The sequence below is a fragment of the Trachurus trachurus genome, assembly GCF_905171665.1.
Source record: "Trachurus trachurus genome assembly, chromosome: 11".
Lineage (NCBI taxonomy): Eukaryota > Metazoa > Chordata > Actinopteri > Carangiformes > Carangidae > Trachurus > Trachurus trachurus.
Genome location: NC_139904.1, coordinates 9,466,067 through 9,474,373, shown reverse-complemented (window position 1 = coordinate 9,474,373; position 8,307 = coordinate 9,466,067). Strand labels below are relative to the sequence as shown.

General features: G+C 36.5%; 1 protein-coding gene across 1 annotated transcript in view; it reads right to left on the bottom strand.

The window, feature by feature from the left end:
* Nucleotides 1–8,307, bottom strand: part of rfx5 (regulatory factor X, 5) — a 165,387-nt gene that overhangs the window by 111,057 nt on the left and 46,023 nt on the right. The window lies entirely within an intron of this gene.

Sequence of the window (8,307 nt, the reverse complement as noted above, 5' to 3'; positions counted from 1 at the left end):
TACATGATTGAAATTCAGCAGACACACAAACGGAACTGATCGATGCCTCCGATCAACAGCTGCTGTGGAACAAACTCGAAGGAAAAGGATCTTAATTAACGGACAAAACTAGGTGGATGTTCACAGGTTTACATTCTGAGTCTGTGGGAGGAGGAAGAGGAGGGTGGAGCTGAAGGAGAGACTTTCTAATTTTGTTTTCAGTAAATATGAACTGTGTCTGAACTTGTTTCTGGGAGCAGGATATCAGATAAATTCACTGTATTCATGCAGGTTGGAGAAAATACAGACATAATAAATATAAGATTTTAAAATGACAAAACTGTATCTTATGATGTGAAGGCGTTTTGTTCTTTATCTTGTAATTATAAGAAATGTTTATCTGAATAAAGAAATCAAGAAATCTCTTTTCTTCTTCTTTCACTTATAAAATTTTAATTAATTTGACAAAAAAAGCTTGTTACTGCAAGATTTGTGTCTTATTGATATTGAGAGCCACAAAATCTTGACGAGAAAAAAGGATTTTTATCCCATCAATACAAAAATACTAAATTACATTTAAATACCCCATTATTATATCAGTTTTTGTAGAATAACTAAGATGTTTCAGTTGATAACAAAAGTCATTGATCACAATGACAAGACAAAGATCTAATAAGCTAAGCATGAGTTATCTCAGTTACTTGTGATTTAGACCTTTTTGTATTTCGTTATTGCAACTGAAGAGATTAAAGTTATAGGTTTTATGTGTACCACAGTTACAAGGAAAGATCTTTTGATTACAAGATTAGATTAGTAACTTTATCTGCTGTGAAATCAACATCTCGTTAAATACAAGATTAAGAGCTCTTGATCATTTTTATAGTCGCTTTTCTCATCTCATAATGTTGACTGTCGTATTTTCTAACCGCACTCCTAATACAGACCTAAGACCAGTGAAGTCAGGTCAGTTCGCAGAAACTTTAATCAGGATTTATGAATAAAAAAAAATCCTTCAAAACAAGACTTCCTGCTGTAAATGTTTCCTTCAGTGATCAATTAAATTCAGCTCGGCCTCCTCGTCCTCTGCCTCATTATGAGATGATGCTGTTTTGTAAAAAAAGACAAACACCTCAGAAATCACACTGAAATCCAAAGTGTTTCCATCTTGCTTATTTTCTTCACACAGTGAAAAAATAAAGTTTTTACTTGAGCCTTGAGTCAGTTTGTCTCACATGACATGACGTTAGCATCATGAGCATTTCCCACTGAAATCAACACAACTAAAAAAAAAAAAACCTCCCTGTGTTGTTCAGATTGATTTCAATAGAAACTCAATAGATGCCTCGGTAGAATCAAACAAAATAAGCTGTTTTTAATGGATTTAGTGTTGAACGTTTAGTACCAAAACAAAAATTAAAAACAACAAGGAATTCTTTACAAATGACAGAGAAGAACTTTTTTCATTCAGGATAAATGCACTTAAAGAGTTTTTCACATCGAAATTCTTGAATGTGTTCAGAGCTGATGGAAGGAAGAAAGAAGGCAATGAAAGGTTTTTAGTAGCAGGGACGAGTTTCAACGATCGGCAATGTCGTCGTCCTCTCCGAAGTCACCATACTTCACACAGAAAATTAACAATTTTAGCAGCTTTTAATGTTAAGTTCATAAGAAAATGCTTTTATGTGCCTTTATTTGATAGTAAACAACAAGCAAGCATTAGGCCTACTTCTTGATTTAAATGTCGAGTGTCAATTTGGATATCGAAAATGTTACTTTCTTAAAATTGTGACCTCAATTACGAATGAATGCTTTTTCCATAATGACTGATGGAGAAGAGGACGACATAAAAGTGTTGAAACTCGTCTCTGAAGTGGTCAAACGTCTGATAGAAAAGCACTTCTCAGGTCGGAGACCCGAACACCTTCGTCCCTCCTGTTGCATTGATAAAGAGTTTGTACCTTCTGTACGTCTCAAGGCATCTGTTTTTCTCACAGGAAAACTAACTCAGTTCATTTACATACATACATATTCACAAATGAATGAGAGAGAGAGAGAGAGAGAGAACAAGAAAGAGTATTTGCTATTATTCAATTAATTTCAGACGTTTAACCCCTTAAATGCCAGAATATAGGGTCCTATGAAAAAAAATGGCTAAAAACACACACAAAAAGGGGGGTATTTTCAAATACTGAATGCAAACTGGATATGTTGGGTGGGGATTTTACCAGGCTTGGACATGTCATTGATTAGTAACACACTTGATTTGAATGGATTTTTATTTTTTTTGCAATCCCACTTCCTATTTTTTTGTCACACTCTTCATATTGTGGACAAAAGTGTCCACGGAGAAAACGCCATAAAAATAGTATACCTTCATATTTTTTTCCAGGTTTTTTTGCATAGATCTTCTAGTCTACTTCTCCTCTATTGATCCATACCAATTATTCAATTAATTTCAGACGTTTAACCCCTTAAATGCCAGAATATAGGGTCCTATGAAAAAAAATGGCTAAAAACACACACAAAAAGGGGGGTATTTTCAAAATACTGAATGCAAACTGGATATGTTGGGTGGGGATTTTACCAGGCTTGGACATGTCATTGATTAGTAACACACTTGATTTGAATGGATTTTTATTTTTTTTGCAATCCCACTTCCTATTTTTTTGTCACACTCTTCATATTGTGGACAAAAGTGTCCACGGAGAAAACGTGATAAAAATAGTATATGTTAATATTTTTTTCCAGTTTTCTTTGCATAGATCTTCTAGTCTACTTCTCCTCTGTTGATCCATACCAAATATTCAATTAATTTCAGACTTTTAACCCCTTAAATTCCAGTGTAAAGGGTGCTAGGAAAAAAACACACACAAAAAGGGGGGTATTTTCAAAATACTGAATGCAAACTGGATTTGTTGGGTGGGGATTTTACCAGGCTTGGACATGTCATTGATTAGCAACAATATTGATTTGGGGGAATTTTTTGTTTTTTGGTAATGTCAGATTAAAAGAAAAGCTCCCATAGACTCCCATTATAATTTTTTATAAGGAAGTCTATGGGAGCTTGACGACTATTTCCCCATTATCCTTTTAATGAGGAAATAGTGACATAAAAATACTATGAATCTCATATATATAGATAAGGTGGCCTCAGACACACAGTCACGCATGCACGCACGCACGCACGCACGCACGCACACACACACGCACACACACCCCTCAACAAGACTGCTCCTGTGAGCGACTGTACGTTATTTCTAATTCACTCTGATCCACACACACACACTTGTGGCTAGAGTTATTGCCATCAAATTTGGTAAACGGTCATCATTTTTCACAAAAAAAAAAAAAAAAAAAAATTGGAACGATACACCTAACTAACTAAAAAAAGTTACACTCTTACCACTTGAGGACAAAAGTGTCCACGGAGAAAACGCCATAAAAATAGTATACCTTAATATTTTTTTCCAGTTTTTTTTGCATAGATCTTGTAGTCTACTTCTCCTCTAATGATCCATACCAAATATTCAATTAATTTCAGACTTTTAACCCCTTAAATGCCAGTATATAGGGTCCTATGGAAAACCATGACCTAACAACAAATCACAAAATGTAAACACACCACCACTGGGTTCATTCAGCTGTGTGTTCAATTGTCATCATTCAGTCGTGGCACACACACACACACACACACACACACACACACACACACACACAAATACTTGTTTTTATTACATCATGGACACACACACACTATCACACATACACACAGACACCATAACTGGAGCTCTCTTCATGGGAGGTGGAGTAAGAAGAGGACAGTTGCAACGCCTCAAACTGGTCGGACCAGTGTGTGTGTGTGTGTGTGTGTGTGTGTGTGTGTGTGTGCCTGCCACGACTGAATGATGACAATTGAACACACAGCTGAATGAACCCAGTGGTGGTATGTTTACATTTTGTGATTTGTTGTTAGGTCATGGTTTTCCATAGGACCCTATATACTGGCATTTAAGGGGTTAAAAGTCTGAAATTAATTGAATATTTGGTATGGATCATTAGAGGAGAAGTAGACTACAAGATATATGCAAAAAAAACTGGAAAAAAATATTAAGGTATACTATTTTTATGGCGTTTTCTCCGTGGACACTTTTGTCCTCAAGTGGTAAGAGTGTAACTTTTTTTAGTTAGTTAGGTGTATCGTTCCAATTTTTTTTTTTTTTTTTTTTTTTGTGAAAAATGATGACCGTTTACCAAATTTGATGGCAATAACTCTAGCCACAAGTATGTGTGTGTGTGGATCAGAGTGAATTAGAAATAACGTACAGTCGCTCACAGGAGCAGTCTTGTTGAGGGGTGTGTGTGCGTGTGTGTGTGTGTGTGCGTGCGTGCGTGCGTGCGTGCGTGCGTGCGTGCGTGCGTGCGTGCATGCGTGACTGTGTGTCTGAGGCCACCTTATCTATATATATGAGATTCATAGTATTTTTATGTCACTATTTCCTCATTAAAAGGATAATGGGGAAATAGTCGTCAAGCTCCCATAGACTTCCATTATAAAAAATTATAATGGGAGTCTATGGGAGCTTTTCTTTTAATCTGACATTACCAAAAAACAAAAAATTCCCCCAAATCAATATTGTTGCTAATCAATGACATGTCCAAGCCTGGTAAAATCCCCACCCAACAAATCCAGTTTGCATTCAGTATTTTGAAAATACCCCCCTTTTTGTGTGTGTTTTTTTCCTAGCACCCTTTACACTGGAATTTAAGGGGTTAAAAGTCTGAAATTAATTGAATATTTGGTATGGATCAACAGAGGAGAAGTAGACTAGAAGATCTATGCAAAGAAAACTGGAAAAAATATTAACATATACTATTTTTATCACGTTTTCTCCGTGGACACTTTTGTCCACAATATGAAGAGTGTGACAAAAAAATAGGAAGTGGGATTGCAAAAAAAATAAAAATCCATTCAAATCAAGTGTGTTACTAATCAATGACATGTCCAAGCCTGGTAAAATCCCCACCCAACATATCAGTTTGCATTCAGTATTTGAAAATACCCCCTTTTTGTGTGTGTTTTTTTAAGTTGCTTATCAGGTAAACTTTAGTCACAGCTGCATCTTTGTCAAGCGCGGTTGCGTAGTATAAAGGAGCAGGCTAACAGTTAGCAGAAGGTAACATGATGCTGCTTTTACAATAACAGATCTGTGCTTCTCCTTCAATAGTGGTCAAAACACACACACACAAAAAAACAGCAGAACAGCTGTACAGATGTAAATTATATGGCAGTAACACAGAACAACAGCTTTATTCCAGTGAAAGTTTTTTTTTTTTTTTTTTTAGTGGCTTCACAGGCTAAAAAGTTAAAGTATATCTATTGCCAACTTGTTTTTCCTGTTACAATTCAGGACACATTGACGCACAAGGACAAAACTTTAGTTTAAATACAGGCCAGGGGGGAAAAAGTGTGCTTGTTGTGCAAGCTTCAAAGCCAGCTGGCACATGTGAGCTAACACGTACAGCTGCGTTAGTTCTTGGTTTAACTTGTCGTTCCTTTGGCTGTAGTTAATGACACTCAAAATTTCTAACAAAAAAATAAATTTAAAATTTGAATGAATCTGAATTTAAAAATAAAATAAAATCCCAGTCCAGCAGATTGTGGAGGAGAGTGAACAGAAAAACCAAACAAGCTAGCAAAAAGCAGCAGCAACCTGGTGCTAAAGCTAAAGCTAATGGTGGCACACTGTTCTTGGCCAGAGATAGTTAGCAACATTAGCATTAATAATGTGGTGCTTCAAAGTGGAGAAACACAGACCATCTATACATATATAAAAATTCAAAAGTGTTTACATTTAATTTTCAATCTAGAATAGTGTTTATTAGTCATTAACCAAACTTGACAAATGTGTGCTGGCCCTATGAATGTTTGGTCTGTTTTCAAACGTCTTGTTTTATCGGGGAGGCTGTAAATTCACTATTGTTTCTATTAGAAATACAACATTCGTGATGAATAATATGGGTAATACAAGAATTGACAAACTAATAGCCAGTTAGTTTGCGAACCTCTGCTTGTCTACCTCATTTTAGTTTATACCTGCAGACGAACATGCAAGTGGTTAAAGACCTGAACAAACTTTCAAGCTAATTAGCCTGACAATAAATTCAGTGACACTCAATCTATCGTGGCTGCCCATTGGATTAGCAAGATAATTTACCAAAATGGACAAACAAAAATTAATCTCAAGAGAGGAAATAATCTCATTGCCTTCTCAAAAGCAGAAATGCAGTATTTTTTATGTACAAATATCATTACACAAGTGTTAAACACTGGAATAAAGCCACTGTAAAATGTTACCAACATTAGTAACAACATTATCATAAGTGTTAAAGTACAGACAAGAAACATTTGCTCGTCAATACTGAGAACACGTCTGTTTCAGTTTTAGTGGACGGTTTAAAAAAAAAAAAAACTAACAAAAAAAATTCACATATCCAGGAAACTGATCATTATCGATCTCCTTGGAAACCAGGGAACTGGTCATTGTTGATCTCCTTGGAAACACAGAACCAGAGTCCGATGCTCTCGTTTATCTCGAGTTAATCACAGGAATGTATCTTGTGTTGAGCGTTTGTTACATATGCACAACATCGTTAACAGACAGTTAGTTATACACACATGTACAGATTGTGGAACAGGGACAATCATGATGATAATAATAATGTTGTTGTTGTTGTTGTAGAAATCTGTTGCAGATGAATCATTTCACCAGTGACAGCTTGTCTGCTTCCATCTAAATGCTCCTTTTGAATTTACTGCTGTAGAGTTTTGATGTCATTGGCATCTTTAGCATGTTTGTAAGTGACTGTTTGACAGAAACTCATCAAAAATAATTACGTAAAACTTTCCTCTGAAATTCATCTCGGACCTTCCCGGACCTGGATTAATCCAGTTAAATAAACTGATGATCTGACACGATCAATTTTAATTCGTTCTTTTTTTTTTCCCGTTCCCACTATAGTTTCTCAAGTTTCATCTTGTTCAGGAACATTCAGTCTTAAAAGCTCTTAAAATGTAGGAAGGGAGTTATTATGAACACTGCGCAGTACATGCGATTAAAATAGTCACTTTACGTTAAATCCCAGCTTCATTAATGCTGCCTGTAAAACAGTATTAGTTCTGCCAAAAATATTCATCTTGTACCAAAACAAGGGTTAGAAGAACCTCTTAATTTCAACAACTACACATTAAACGTGCTAATCGGCTGATCGAAGCTCCTGCAGAGTTCGAAACCAGGCGGTAAAATGGCGACGACGTTGGTTATCTTGCAGGCCGACGAGGATTCAGTCATTAGTTTAAACTTTTGTCCATAAATCTGAACAAAAAAGTAGAATTAGTTTTAATGTTTGTGATAAATATCTGGTGAAAACAACAATTACAACTCAACATGTCCGAGGGTTAGGGAGAAGAACTGATCATTTCTAAACCGTTTAGTTTCGTCCACAGAACAAAGGAAACAGCTGTAAACAACACAGAGTTCACGTTGTGCTTTCTTTCTTTTTTTTTCTTTCTCTCTCACCGTTCTGTTCTTTAAAGGACAAGCAGACGACAGAACCGACTGTCACAGATGTTCACAGATGTTCTCCGTTCATCAGGAGGAGAACGTCCTGCTGGTGTTTGTTTGTGGTACAGTAGAGTTGTAGAGACCGCGTTTTGGTTTCAGTCGGATGAGAGCAGGAGAGGAGCGTCTGAAACAAGCTGCTGTCACACACACAGGGCTGACCTGGGGTCTGCGGGTTCGCGCTCGCTACGTCTTCAGAGGAATGTTTCACTCATTCACCGAAATAAAGTAAACATGGATCTCAAAATGGATCTCACAATGAGAGAGATGCATCTGGTCTGATGAGACCAGAACTCAGAGGTACAAGGAGCTTAAAGACAAAGAGGTTTCCTTTTTTTTTTTTTTTTTTTTAAATGTGATGGAAAGAGATTTGTTCATGAATCTGCAAGAGCAAAGACGCTGAAACGATCCTGTTTGTACAAGATTTTAGTGTCTAATGATAACAAGCTGAAATGTTTTCATCTGAACATCAGATCTGCAGGTTTTGTACTCGACTCATTCGTCCTTTCAGCAGCAGTTGAACGTCTAGAACGGGTCCGAACACTGACGACGGCTTCATTCATGTTCGTGTTTCCTCTCCTGCCATCTGAACGCTGGTTGATGCTGGTTCAGAGTTAAAATCCAGTAAAAGTGTGTGTGTGTGTGTTAGTGTTTGAATGATTTTTTTTGTGTGTCTCAGGCAGCAAAACAATAAACCAGGATCCTGGAC